The 15,516-nt window shown below is 37.1% G+C and overlaps 1 long non-coding RNA gene across 4 annotated transcripts in view; it reads left to right on the top strand.

The window, feature by feature from the left end:
• The first annotated feature begins 58 nt into the window (after positions 1-58).
• Positions 59-15,516, top strand: part of LOC306654984 — an 87,251-nt gene continuing 71,793 nt past the window's right edge. For all 4 annotated transcript variants that reach the window (XR_013762144.1, XR_013762145.1, XR_013762146.1 and 1 more), the window contains exons 1-2: positions 59-191; positions 7,306-7,486. This is a non-coding gene — a long non-coding RNA (uncharacterized lncRNA). The remainder of the gene's footprint in view (positions 192-7,305; positions 7,487-15,516) is intronic.

Genomic DNA, 15,516 nt, shown 5'->3' on the forward strand with positions numbered 1-15,516 from the left:
GATGGTATTTATCATTACATCTGCAACGATAGAGAGAGAGGAAATATATATCCCGGGAAGTGGAACTCAGTAATATTTTCTTGTGAAACTTGGGGGCGGGTCACATCCGAACTTTAATGGACAACTAGGAATTTACCAACCTCCAGGTCCTGGAGCCCCGCCTCTCCTTGGTTTCAGAATTCTCAGCCTAGGTAAGAGTCAAAGACAGGAAGTTGAAGCCTGTGGTTTTAAACCTGGTACCCTTAAGGAGTTCTCCCAGGCCACGTAGCCTCTGTTTAGGCTGGGAATGGCTGGAACTTCAATTCTTCCTGTTCTGAAAATGATCATGAATCAAGTTGTTTTGAAACAGTATCTGTTCATGATGTCTTACCATCTTCTCTGTTTGGTCAACTTTGTTTTCAAGATTAAATATTTTTTCTTCAAACAGAAATAAATAAATAAATAAATAAAAAGAAAAAGAAACTATCTGCCACCCATGTTGCTACAAATGGTGAAATTTTTTTTATGGCTGAATAATATTCCATTTGTGTTTTAAATTATTATACTGGGTCCTATAAAGATGTACAAATATTACGTCTCAAAAAAAAAAAAAAAGGATATAAAAAAACATGCATGCATCACCTAAGTTTTTGCCCCACCCAAAAGGATTTCCTGACCTCAGTGTAATAGTCTATGGAAATTTCCAGATTCCTTGATATCTTGCTCCCCCCAGCCACCCATAGCTTTTCTTTCCTATACTGTTTCAGTTTCATCTTTAATCTTCTATTTCTTTTCTGTTCCAAATTTCTATTCCTATTTAGTATCTAGCCATCTGGCCCGCATTTTCTAACCTTTTAAATTATCTCTATCAAAATTTTAAGTTCATGAACTTTTATGGATTGATTCATCCCAAATAGAGATTTAAATAGTTTTCTCATGTAGATTTTTTTAAATCCCAAAGGAAACGTTGTTCTGCTGCCCTCTTTTAAGTTTAGATTATTAATATGTGATTTAATAAGGCTGTAGAAGTTCAGTTTCCTTATCACCTCTCAAAAAAGTGGTTAAGGCCAAAACTCCAGCTTTGCCTAAAGTTCTGAAATAGCCTTTTTTTCCTCTCACCTTTTTGTTTAGACTAGCCCCAACATTCTCTTCCCCTGCTTGTTCTTCATAACATAATCTGATTGTATGTTTATTTGCATATTGTCAGTCACTCCCACTTGAAACACAGCACTTGTTCTTGTTGATTTTTAAATTTCTAGTATCTAACACAGTGCTTAGTATATAATAAAAGCTCATTAAATGTGTGTTGACTCATTGAGGAATTCTAACCCATGAAATTCTGTTGTTTCTGTGTAAATAATATTCTGCCTTTTTCTATACTTTTGAGTCTCTAAACAGATGTTCTCCAACCCTCTCCCATCAATATTAAGTGGCTGGAAAAGTAGTAAAAGGACAATGATGAAAATGACAAAAAAGACAAATGACAGAGAGAATGATGAAATGTCAGAACCACAGATGTGGCAGGCTCTGTTTGTTCATTTGTCAGTTAGGATGTTTGTAGGCAGTGGAATGTATCACCAACAATGCTTTAACAATAAGTATATTTCTTGTTGACCTGAGGAGAAGTTCAGTAGTAAGCACTTCTTGAGTTGGGCAACCAAGTTTAGAACCACATACTTTAAAAAAATCTTTTCTCCTCTGCCATGGTCAGATTCCTTTCTAGTGCAATGGTTACCACAGTTCTAAATAGCTTTTCTTATCACAGAAGTTCAAAACATACAGAGTGTCTGCAACAACAACAGCAACAAAGAGGATTTTTCTCTCTGTGCTCAGAGAGAAAACATATTTATTTCCTGGATGCTCTGACTTCATACATGTTATTGGTCAAGACTGAGTCACATGTCATTAAATGGCAAAGGAAGTGAGATACTTATAGTTTTCTGAGTCCATGATTCTTCTCTGGAGGTTGGTTTATATCAGTGCACTGTTAACAAGGAAGAGGGGCAGATAGTTTTTGAGTACTATATACATGGAGCCCTTTGGGTGGTTAAATATGTCTGTCAAATTTGCTATAGAGCAGACCTGCTTCAGCCAGGCATTAAAAAGTACAGTTAAACAAGCTCAAACTATTTTACAACTTAGAGAGAAGGTAAATTATATGGTGACTCATCTCAATCACAGATAACATTCCATTTTTCTGTGTATACATTATAATGGATATTCAATGCAATAAGCTAGCATTGATAGAGCAGCATATAAGAGTTTTTAAATGCAAAATGAAATCTCTGGTGTTCTATTGGTGTGCTTAGAACAGTTACATAGAATGTAATTTTGATAAGGATGACATTCTGATTAGAATGTTTGGGTTAAAATCCTAATACCCAAAGAAGGTGAGGCCCTTGAAGGTGATTAGATCATGAGTGTAAAGCCCTCATGAGTGGAATAAGTGCCTTAATAAAATAGGCCCAAGAGAAACCTCTTGCTCCTTCCATCATGTCCTGGAGACACAAAAGGTATCATACATGAGGAAATGGGTTCTTACAGGCACCAAATCTCCTGGTGCCTTGATCCTGGACTTTCCACTTTCTAGAACAATGAGCAAAAAAATATTGTTTATAAGCCATCCTGTTAATGCCTTTTTGTTATAAAATCCCAGGTGGACTAAGACAATTGGTTTTATGTGTATTGCTTTCGTATTTGCTTTGATCGTGCCTTCATTTGAGTATGTGTTTCTCTGTTCTCCCTTTCTTGCTTTCTGTATGGTTTGTATCTGAAATGTCCTTCAAGGATCATGTATTGAAGTCTTGGTCCCCAGTGTAGCAGTGTTCTGAGGGGTCTTGAGAAAGTGATTGGATCATGAAGTCCACAACCTTACCAATAGATTAATCTATTAATAGATTCATAATTTGATCACATTATTGGGAAATGGTGGAAACTGTATAAAGTGCGGCCTACTTGGAGGAGGTGGGTCCCTGGCAGAATGCCCTGGAAGGGCTTATCTTGTCCCTGCCCCTTTCCTTACTCTCTGTTTCCCAGCTATCCTGAGGTAATCTGCTTTTCTCTACCATGCCATTTCACCATGATGTTCTGTCTCAAAACAGGCCCCCAAATAGTGGAGCCAGCCACGAACTGAAGTCTCTGAAACTATAAGCCATTATAAATCTTTCCTTCTCTAAGTTGATTTTCTCAGGTGTTTTGTTCCAGTGATGAAAAGCCAATACACCTTCATTTTGACTACCTGAGCATCTCTTAGCAATCAACTTGAGTATACTGAATTTTTTGACCATAACTCTCTGTATTTTTAGCAATTAATCTAGGTAATGCTATTCCCCCCTGTGTGTTATGTTCACATACATTGAAAATTCGACCAGATAATGTTTATATTTTTGCTTTTGATAGGTATGTATATTTGTAAAAACTCAAGAGATAGTTTATTGTAATTGTTGGAATATTTATGATTTCTGTGCTCTTTCTTTATTCCTAAAATTCAAGGTTCCCTCAAGGCACATTTCAGTTTGAAGAATTCTGGTTAGTATTTATCTAAGAAAAGGTCTTGTAGCAATGAATTCTTCTCATTTTCCTTCATCTGAGAATTTTTTTCTTCTGCCATCACTACTGATGGATATTTTTAATGGATATAGAATTTTGGGTTGTTAGGTCTTTATGGATATAACCCCTTTGCTTTCTGAGAACCTTGGTTTCTAGTAAGAAATCAGCAATCCTTCAAATTCTTGTTCCCTTCTATCTGATGGGTCATTTTCTCTGTTTGCTTTGAAGATATGTGTCTTCATCTGTAGTTTTCAGTAGTTTGATTATAATGTAAGTGGGTTTGGTTTTCTTTGAATTTGTACTTTTCAGTGTTTTTTCCCCATTCTTTTGGATGTAAAAGTATGTCTTTTACCAAACTTGTGTTTTCTGTAATTTTGTCCAACATTTTTCTGCACTACAATCTTTCTCCCCTACTTTTAGAATTTCAATACTAAAAGGTTAGTTCTTTTAAATTTTGCCCCATAGATCTCCTAGATTGATTTTTTTTTCTCAATTTTTATTCTCTCTGTTGTAGAAATTGAATAAATTCTTTGATCAGTTTTCAGGTAAACCAACACATTGTCTTCCTCTTTGAGACCATTGAATGATTTTTTAATTTCAGATATTTTTCAGTTCTAGAAGAATCACTTTCTATAGCTTTTATTTCTTTGCTAGCAACATTGGTCTTTCCATTTATTTCTATAATGTCTATTTTTTATCTCTTTGAGCATGATTATAATAATTGTTTTAAGGTTTTTCTAAGAATTTTAGTATATCAATTATTTCAGGGTTGACATTTTTTTTTTTTTTTCTTTAGAATTGTTCACATTTGCTGGCTTTTTTGTTTTGTTTTGTTTTTGTATATTGAGTGATCTTAGATTTTATCCTGGGTATTTTGAATCTAATGATTAGCTGGATCCTGTTAAAATCCTTCAGCAAAGACCTTTTCTTTTACTTTCACAGGCACTGGACTTGGACATATTCAGACTACAGGTTCTGCCCTTCTGTGGGCAGGGTTCCAATGTCAGCTCAGTTCTCAATGCCTTTGCTCTCCTGCTGTGGGTCTGTCACACAAGAGCAGCTCAGTGTGAGTCTGGGAGTGGTGTCACTTCATATGCAGAGTTAGGAAAACCCCCATTCATTTCTTTACTCTCCATCATTTCCCCCACTGCCTGTGGAACCCAGGATCCCCCTTATCTAATCCTCTGGACACGAATATGGTGTTTCTCTAAAAGTTTTAGACAGAAATGCTGCTGAATAGTTTTATGCAATCAGGCAAAGCAGTGAGGGAAAAGAAGGAAGATAAGAATGGGGATTCCCCTTTCACTTCAAGGTTACAGAATCTTCTTTTCCCACTTCCTTTAACCAGAAGGACAAGTTTTCTTTTTGCGAAAAAGTTTTCTCTTTCTCTTTTGTCACCACCTTATATAGGCCAGAACTGAGATCATCCTTAAAACATGAATAAATAAATGGGTATAAGTGATGAATCTTCTTTCCAGAAGAATTCCAAATAATTTGTGTAGATTCTTCTCCCACTCAGCTTGATTAGACTTAATGATTTGCTTCTGACCCAGTGAACACTATTTTGGTCAGGTGATCAAAGTTAGTATCACCAGCAATGTTATGTTTTTTGTGTGTCCCTTTTATATAATGTTATGTAAAGGACTCTTTGCCTCTTCAATGTTCTTCCCTAAAACCCCTAAGTCCAGTAGAAGTACTAGGAAAACATCAAAAATATCCATCTAATACTCCTCAGAACTCTCAAGGCCACAGGAAACAAGGAAAGACAGAGGAAGGGTCATAGACCAAAGAAGTTTGAGGATGCATGATGATGAAATGCAGTGTATTATCATGGATTGGATCCTAGAACACAGGAAGGACTTCAGTGGAAAAACCAGTGAATCCAAGCAAAGACTGGAGTTTAATTAATAGCAATGTAACAATATCAGTTTCTTGGTTTTCTCAAATGGACATGGTAATGTTAAGATGTTAACTGTGGGAGAAATGGGGTGTGAAGGTACATTAGAATCTCCATTCTATCTCTGCAGCTTTTCTATAAATACAAATGTTTTCCAAATTAAGCTTTTATTAAAAAAAACAAACAAGCAAGCAAACAGGGATTGACCTTATACACTCCTGTTTTCATGTACCCCTTTTTCTGGTTCTCTGGCTAAAGGATAGTTCTCTCGGAGGTTTTGTTGCTTGTGCCTTTGTATAGTCAAGTCCCACAATGGGAACACCCTTTGTTGAAAGCCAGGAGATAAAAGAGGAAAAGTCCTACAAAACTCACTTTCGTTATAGCTAGGTCTTCAGTTTGTGACCTTCCCCCTAAACAACCTCCTATTGCCAGTGCACAGATAATTTCTTTTATTATTATTGTTTTCAGAGACTTGGTATTGACCTTTGGTAAAGAGAGGATTTAATGTTCTATACCATATTACCCAGTACCAGAAGTCCTAATTTCTCTATCTTGATCCTTCAGGTCTTATAAATGTAATTAAATTGCTGCATAACTATCAACACTCATTCATTATCTTTTTGTATAGTGCAAGCATTCATCTTGTTATTGCCTAAGAATTTTTGGCTTATAAATTTGATATCTATTTGTGCATACCTAGGTCTTAACTAGGGCACTGAACCTATATGCTTGCTGATGTTTGAAATTCATTTAATGCCCAAATTTCTGTTTCACAGTTGGAAGTAAAATTTACAAGGCAAATACCACTAGAAAGGAGGACAGGGACTAACTTTTATGAAATACCCACTAAACCCCAGTCTGTATGTTCAACATATACAATACACTCAAACTCTTAGAGACCCTGTGGTTGTGCATCTTGGAATTGGATTCCAAGATGATTGACAAGGAGCCCAAGGTGCAGGCAGATAGACCATGGGCCATGTTTCACATTCACAGGCAGGTAAGTTATAGAGCCAAAATCAAACCCAAACTTGGTGTTCTCTCTTTCACTGCTCTTACCTTCAAGGTTAAAGGGGATAGAAGAAGGGAGGGAAAAGGATGGAAGAAGGAAGAGGCAGGGAAAAAGCTGTACTTATTTTAATAAATAGAATGAATAGATGTTAACAAATCTCCCTGTAGTTTCCTTTACCGTCACGTCCTCAGTATGCATTATTGACTCTGAGGTGCTGCTGTCTGTTAATAATACTCTGGGACACCCTGTGCATCTGTATGCCTAAATATGCCCTCCTCTATCTTCCAAAAATGATCTGTGGCAGCTGAGGAGGAAATAACTGAAATAAACATTTTTACTTAGAGGAAAATTTGAAAGGGGAAGGAATATGGGGAAGGGGCAACTAAGAGTGAGGAAGTACAACAAAATAACCAATGTATCCCCACCCCAAGCCAAAACACTGGGGATAGTTTTTGTTTGATTCAGCATTTTGATGGGAAGACAGAGGTTAATTTTATTCTGGGCAGTCAAAAAGATCCTGCATTCTTATTTCACGGTTTACATGTGAATAATGTAGTTGTATTTTGAGTACAAAAGAATGACCAGAGAGAGGAAAGAGTTCCCATAAATGAACTAATAGTAGATTACATTGCCATTACTAAAACTGTACAAGCAAACATGAAGTCAAGACATGCAAGGTAAGTAACAATTAAGGGTTTAAAATAAACATAATTACATCTATATTGAAAGCAGAATCAATGAGAAAAGTTAATCTGTGGCCAAACATTATTTGTTCTACATGATTGCCCTTTAATATCCCTTTCCCCCATGAGGGTCTGCTGCAATTGAAATTTCCATGTAATAACTGACTCTATTATTGATTTCACAGAATACTTTCTTGCAAGTATATATTGTCTGACAAAGAATTCTAATTGAATTATGGGATAAAATTATCATGCAATTTATGGCGGTTATACTGGCTTTAAAAAGTCATTTTATGAACTGAACTCAAGAGAATGGAGACATTCATTCCAAAGGACAGACTCAAGGACAAGAGCTGATGAGTGTGGGTGAGTCCTATGCCTGTGGGTTTGTTACTAATCAGACCCTTCTACCACCAGCTCCCTTTTTCCCTGTTCTGATGCAATATACGCCATCCACCATTCCTAAATTAGTATATGCATTGGCAAATGCATGTGCATTTAGGAACATATAGATGTATTTTTTTGTATGTTACATAATCTTATATAGATTTATTCATTTGCCTTACACACACACTGATAATCATGTATTTCTTGAGGGGTTCTGCACCTTGTTCTCCTTTACTTCAAAGTATGCAGAAGCTCTTCCTATTAGTATATAAAATCTGTCTCATAGTTTTCATGAGTAACAGGATTCAATTGTCTGATCACATCATTTTTTGTGTAATCATAGCCTTTCTAATAGGCATTTATGTTATTTTAGATTTGGATCTATTAATAGTAATAATGCTATAAATCCTTGAATAAATTTCTTGGTATACATATGTAATTATTTCCTCTAGGCTAGGAATTTGAGAATAATTGCTGAGTCAAAGGATATGCCAATTTTAATGTAAATGGATATTGCCAAATTTTTCTCTAAAAAGATTATATCCTTACTAACAGTGCATGAGATCGCTTTAATATTTCCAATCTTGGGTGTAACCAGCCTGAATTAGTCAATGAAATAGGTGAAAAATGGTATTTCATTGTGATTTATGTTTACATTTTTTGAAATAGGAGGGATTATGAGTGAAGCTGAGCATATTTTCTTATGGTACATATTTGTTGAAATGGAAACTCATATTTTTTGCTCTATTTTTCCTCATTGATTTAAAGTCTTTTTACAGTGTTCTGGATAATGAAACTTGGTGTTATGTATAGCAAATATTTTGTCATCTTGTACATTTTTGATTTTTATCCTAGAGATACTTTTAATTTAAATTGAATTAATATAAATTTATTTAATACAGTCAAATTTATTAATCATTTGCATTACAGCTTCATTTTCTAAAGAAATCATAAGAAGGCCTCACTTAATAATTTTCCTTTATTTTCTTCTAATACTTGTACTTTTTAAAGCCTTAAGCTCTTTAATAATCTGAGCAGCTTGTGAATAAAATATTTAATTATCCCCCCAAAAGAGCTAATTCCTGCAATATAATTTATTGAATAATTTTCCTTTACCATTGAATGAAACATTCATTTTTATTATGTGGTAAGTTGATACAGACCCATCAGAGTGTTTGTTTTGTTTTGTTTTGGTACTGGGTATTAAATAATAGGGGAAATTCACCACTAAGATATAGTCCCAACCCTTGTTATTTTTTATTTTGAGACAGGGTCTCACTAAGTTGCTTAATACCTTGCTAAGTTGCAGAGGCTGACCTTGAACTTATAATCCTCCTGCCTTAGCCTCCCCAGTCACTAGAATTGTAGGCATGCACCACTATGTCTGGTTCACCAGTGTGTTTTAAAATACTTTTCTCTCATACTGATATATTCTCTGTTCTTGAACCAAAACAACATTTGTGTTTATTTCAGCTTTTTCTATAGTATATTCTGATAACTAGTAGGGCAATTATCACCTCATTTCTGATCTTTAAACATTTTATTTTTTCTAGAAGAAGTTTAGAACTATTTTGTCAGGATTTGATCAAAAAATTTTGTTTGATTGAAATAGCCCTGGGAAAACATTGAATTTATCTATTACATTTGGAGAATGAAAGCACTTAATATTCTTCAATAAAATTTTTATCTTTTTCTTCATGTAAGTCATACATTTCTGGTAAAGTTTATTTTAGAATTTTTCTCCACTATTTTGAGTTGAATGGAAATTGTTTCTTTGATATTTTTGGGTTGGTTATTGCTATGCAGAGGAGAAACATTGCCTTTTGTGTCTGAATCCTGTTCTCTGTCCTTGGTGTACTCTATCTTTTGGAATACAGGGCTTGGACATAGCTTATATAAGCTTGCTAAGGTTCTCTGTGAGGGTCAACTAGATCACAGGCTCATGGGGAAAATAAGACATCAAAGTGTTAGAATGATACATCCACCCACATCTTCTAATTGTAATGTCCCTATATCCTTGAACCCTTGACCTAGACAGAGAAACATTCTAGCTTCCTGTATTACATATTAGGATGATGTGATGGTTGGCCTTTTGCATCAGCTACAGTGCTGCATATCACTGTTGAGAAGTTCAGAGTTATGTGGAGAGAAGGTCTCTGTTGCGGATGAAGGGCATAGGGGCAGTGAAAAGAACAGGGGCATTAATTCCTAGATTTAAACCTTAGTTCTAACACTTGCTGTATGAATCTGAGGAAGAGAACTTTACTAGGACTCAGATGTTAATGCTTTCCTTGTTGTTTGTCTATCATGTTATATAGAATATTGCATGGAAGATGCCTCAGACAAAGTAAGTGGTCAGTCGATGGGGGCCTTTACTGTTGTTGGGAAGAGGATGGTGGTAGAGGTGGACTTTGAGTCTGACAGGCTGGTTTTGGGGTTCCAGCTCTGCCATTTCCTAATGTCATGACCTGGGACAGGCTACTTGGATTCTTCAAACCTCAATTCCCTCAAAGTTGGACTGAGCATAACTTAAGGATTAAGTGAGAATGTGAACATGAATACTTCACAAGCTATGATATTTCATGTAACTGGTTATCATATCATTTTTGGAACTCTTCTTTCTGTGGGCAAGAAGTATGTTCTCATTGAGATATAAAGATGTATCTCTCATTAAAACCACATTTTATAATTACAATATATAAAGTGAACCTCAGGAATCATTTGTGTACTATGAAAAGTTTTAGGATTTTAGTTACTTGATTTGTGTGTGTTTTAAAGATGTTCCCAGACTTTTTCCATGTAGTCATCCAGGCCATTCATTCAAAGCCAAGTTCTGTCATGAAACTGAATATTACAGAATTCTGCTTTTCTGAGACATGATGAGACTTCTTGCCTCAAGCAATGGTATCATAGATTACTTAGGAAAAGTGATAACACTGCAGTTCTATTGGGTTCAATATTCCTCTGCTCTTTCTAGCTGGGCAGAACTCATTCTTTCATCTATTCATTAAATTTAGGCATAGCAGATAGGTACTTATATAATTGTTAATGAGTAAAATTAATTATCACAAATTTGAGTCTGAAGGAGACCTTCCTTAAAATTGGAGACACTGGACTGTGATATAAGAAGAAACATTTTATTGACGGAACTTTATGGCCAAGACACTTTTTTCAAAGTATCATAGCCAAATTCAGAAAGGTTCTTCAACCAAGCTGATCTGAACATTCCAGAAGAGAAGACAGACATTAAACATTCACCAAACTGTGCCAACCATCCTTGGAAAAAAGCACATTTCATAAAGAAGCCATTAAATGTAATTTACTGTCTTCTGAATTCAACTTTAAGACTTCCAATTAAATGATTCATTGAATTTGTTTGCCATACCTATGAACTTTAAATCTTTTTCTAAGTGACTTCTTTAAATTAGGTTGCCTGGAAAAATCTTTGTGTGTGGAAATAGGGTGCACACACAGTTCAGAAGTGGAGCTATCAGTGGACATACTTGTGATAGTAACACCAATTTACCTAATATCAGGTGACTCACCTGAAGTTTCAGATCACAAGCAATGAAAGATGTTGTGAGAGAGTCACTGGGCCTTTTCCAACCTGCTCATGAAGGACCTTCGTCCATGGTGGAGGGGGGCAGAGGCAAAGTTCACAGTTTATCCACAGGTGTTAATTACAACTTGGCGTCTCTTATTCTTTGTCCAGGGTTTATGGTTAGACCAGGCTTATGCCTGAGTGAAGAACATACAAATAGAAGATGTGCTACATTCTCATTTACCAGGCTTGGCTTGCTAGCTTCTCAGCCAGAGGAGCCAGAGGGAAGGGGAAGGGGAAGACAGAATTATGAATATTGCTTAGCCAATCTCAACTGGGCTGTACTTTATCTGGGGAAGTTTAAAAATACAGATGCTTGGGGGTTCCAGATAATTCCAGTGCACATGGCTAGTGAAGAAACTGTCTCTGGACGCTCATTGTTCAAAAGATGAGTTAGTTTTCAACTAATGGAATGCAATCTGGTGACCTCTGTTTGTTTAGAAACAGTGGTAGGGTCAGAGTTTACAGTAGTAGTTTCAAAGAAATAAATGTGAGGGAGAGGTGCCAGGTGTGAGTTATTAACTTGTGATCCATGAAATCATATGCCAAGTTTTGAGAGGATATGTGAATTTGAGGGATGGGTTGAGGGGGAGAGAAGCTTCATCCCTTTCAGAAGATAATGGAAGGAAGCCACAAGCAGCAAAACTTCTAGAAATCTACTGGGTGAACATTCACCTGCATGCAATTCTTGCCCACACTAAAGCACACACAGAGTTTTTAAGAAAGACTCTCTCCAAGTCAGGGAGGAGTAGTCCTGAATGTTTCCTCAAACCTGCACCTTTTCCTGTGCCTGCAGCCTGTACTTCCTCTAGTCAACAAACAGTTCTGGGTTCCCAGGATGACTAGAGCAGCTCCCACTTGCCATTATGACCTAGAGAAAGTCACCTTTCCTTGTGCACAACTGAGTGTGTTTGATCTTTTCGAAAGCATAAATGATGAAGTGGATGAAGTGAAACTAATAATGAAGATCAGCAAACAGTGAAGGAAACAATGACAAACCAGGTCATAGGAATCAAGAGTGAAATGCATAATATTCATCCTGTGCTCATACTCTAAATTTCTCTTTTACCTCCCAGATAGCTTGTCTGCTTTCCTCTCTTCCAGCCCCCCATCTTCTCTGGCTAAGATGGTCTTAGTTCTGGTGACATGGGGACATTCTCATGAATCAAATGACTCTGGAAGACTATTAAGAAACTCTTACTATACTTCTTCATTCTTTCAGCACCAGTCAACTTCAGTCCCTTTTCAAGCCATGATTGGCAAATAGGTTTGGACTCACATGTTAAATACCACCAATGGATAAGAGCATCCTCACAGAATTTCTTAAATTGAAACGTGCAAATGGGCTTCTTGTTAAAATGCACATTGTGATACCCACTGAGAACGACCATGACCAGTAGGGTCCTAGAGCATTCTGTTGAGAGTGACTAAAGGCTGCAGTTAGGAAGAGTGCTGGGATCCTTCAGTTATGTCGGCCACATGGGGCAGGGAAGGGACAGTGCAGTTCTGATGTCATGTATCTGACAAATCAGGTGATGACTCCTTTTTTAGTTTATCAGCCTGCTGCCTTCTGGAACATTTGGTAGCTGTGCCAGATGTACCATCATGGTGGGCTGTTTTCTCTTTGTTTGTCAATTTTATTTATTCCTTAAGCTCAGAGAGGGAGATGGTATTATCCCTACAAATGAGGAATGGTTCACATCACACTGTCTCAGTCTACTGTAGAACCAGTCTTGTTAGCACCATGCAAGCTCACTCCCTTCTGCTGACAGAATGGGTTTGGAGAGTTACCAATTTCCAAGTCAGATCTCTGTTCTGTTGGATGGGCATCAGTCTTTGGTCCTTTTTGCTGTTTTGCTTTCTGCCCCAGTCCAGGCTCAGCTCCAGTGCACTGCTCAAACTGGAGCCCTGCCCTGCAATATATGAGGCGAGTTCTCATTTTTCTTGAGTTCAGATTCTACTTTTGATATTCCTGGTTCAACCTAAATGAATTGTGGAGGTCTGATGCTGACAGCATCCAGTGCTGATCTTGGCTCTCAGCCATAGCATCTTGCCATACCTTCTCAGACTGCTGCCCTTGGAGGCTGATGTTAGTCCTACACGGACCAACATTAGCCCCTTGCTATGATTTAATGAGTCAGGTGTCCCTAAGTCTTGCAGTTCCAGCCCTAGAAGCTGCTGGCATGTTAAATGATTCCTAGGTGTGATGATATTAATATTAGTAATTGTAATAATAAAAGCAGTAATATTGAGCCTTTATTGAACAAATCTGATATTCTAAGCTATAGACTAAGTGAATTACACATGTTGTTGTATTTAATTTTCAGAAGAACCCTATGAGTAGTTTCCATTTTGGATACAACTTTATTAGTGGGAAAACTGAAAACTTTATTAGTGGGAAAACTGAAACCCCAGAAGAATTAAGAAAACTTTTCGAACATCTCTCAGACAGTAAGAAGTGGAGCTTAGATTGGAACTCAGTTTTTGGATTAAAGGTCTGTGCCCTTAACCACGTGGTGCACTGTCTCTATTGCTAGGTGCCCAAATCTGTCCCTGATTGACAACTGCTGGAACTCTAACTAAAAGAAACACTAATGACCTTCTTTTAGAAACTGCTGAATGTCAGCTAGTTAAATATCTTTGGGAGGCATTTGATCATACAGCATTTGTATGTACTCTCAGGTCTTCATAATCAAAGCTCTCAAAAGTTCATGGGCACTCTTTCTGCATAGAGATGACTGTTCATAGTTTAAATACCCAGGAAGGGAGTTGATACCTTCTGTCATCCCCAATTGATGTTGTGTATTTGTGAGGAAACATGACCAGCAGAGAGTGAAATTCATTAAGTATTTCATGCCTGCAGTGATTATAAAACTCGACTGCAATAAATGAGCCAATAGAACAGTGGTATGAAGCTGCCATATGTCAGTGGAAAGCAGAAAGCAGGAGATGGTTGCTTTCCAAGCTTCAATATGAACTTGGTCCAGTTGCCAAAATCTTTGGCCTCTTTTGGCACATGATAGCCCTGGCATACAGCAGCACTGCCACATGGAAATGCTGCTTGACAGTTCAGGCTTTGCAGAAAATAGCATTTTGGTCTATTGCATTAATTGCTATTGCTTTGCATTTATATTACTTTTGTACTCAAGGAAGTTTAAGTAGTTTTAAAAGGTAGTTTTTTTAAATGCCAGTGATGTTCTGAAGGATCTCTCAGTGCTTTGCTTGTGGCATTTTCTAGTTCCTACCTCTTACAAGGGGGACCAGTGCTTTTTAGGAGCATGTCACACACTCGAGTCTCATGACACTAAGGTATAAGGTACCATTAATGTGGTTGGGAATGAAGTCTTCTTTAGTAACATGCAACAGAAACTGAGTCTAGTTAACTGGATTAGAAAAGAAATGCATTTGTTAGAAAGCATGTGGTAGTTTACCAAAAAAAAAAAAAAAAAAAAATTACATACCAGATAGAACAGGAAGTGGGATTACCTACCAGATCGAACAGGAAGTGGGAAAGCTGCAGAAATCTTGGCATCACAAACAAATGTTCCACTTTTTCAAACTTCTCATTATCAGGATGAAACTATTAATGTTCCCTGCTTCGTCTATCTTTCAATGTATACTCCCAGTGACCTACCTTCTCCAGCTATGTCCACCTGCCTACAGTTTCCATCCAGTCTGGTCAAACCTGGATAGACTAACTAGGTTGCAGTTTTCATACTTCAATCATTTCACCACTGAACATTCCTGCATTAATATAATAGCTTTGAAGGGGACACCTCATATCCAAACTGTAACAGTGGCTTAAAACAAAAATCAACATTTCTTCTTTCACATTTTCTGAAGATCAGGAATCCAGTTGCAACTTGGCTGGGATATTCAGGTTTGGGGGTCTCTCAGAAGGTTTCTAAGGTTTCAGGCAAGGCATTGGACTTTGCTGTAATCATCTGAGGTAGAAGGATGCACTTTCAAGGTGACTGTATCACATGACTGGTGGACCGGAAGTTGATTGGAGGCCTCCGTTATTCCTCATAAGGGCCTCTCTCCACAGGCTGCTTAAGTATCCTGACAACAGGACAGCTGACTCAAACAGAGCAAGCCAACTAAGAAAGCAAGTCAAAAGTGGCAGTGCCTTAGAAGTCTCATATCTTCACTCTGCCACATTCTCTTGATTAGAAATGAGTCACACATTTGGCCTGCATTCAAAGAGTGGAATTAGCTATATTTTTTGAAAAGAAGACTGTGAAAGAATTTTCAGATGCATTTTAAAGCTGCCACAAAGCATCAGCTTGTAGTTAGTCCTCCAGCTGACTATAAAGGTATAGATGTGACCTAAAGACAGCCTGACCAGCTCACATCAGCAGAGTCTCCCAGTCAACCTACAGACTCAGGAGCTAAATTAACATTTTAA

Source organism: Sciurus vulgaris, assembly GCF_902686455.1.
Source record: "Sciurus vulgaris genome assembly, chromosome: 2".
Taxonomy (NCBI): Eukaryota; Metazoa; Chordata; class Mammalia; order Rodentia; family Sciuridae; genus Sciurus; species Sciurus vulgaris.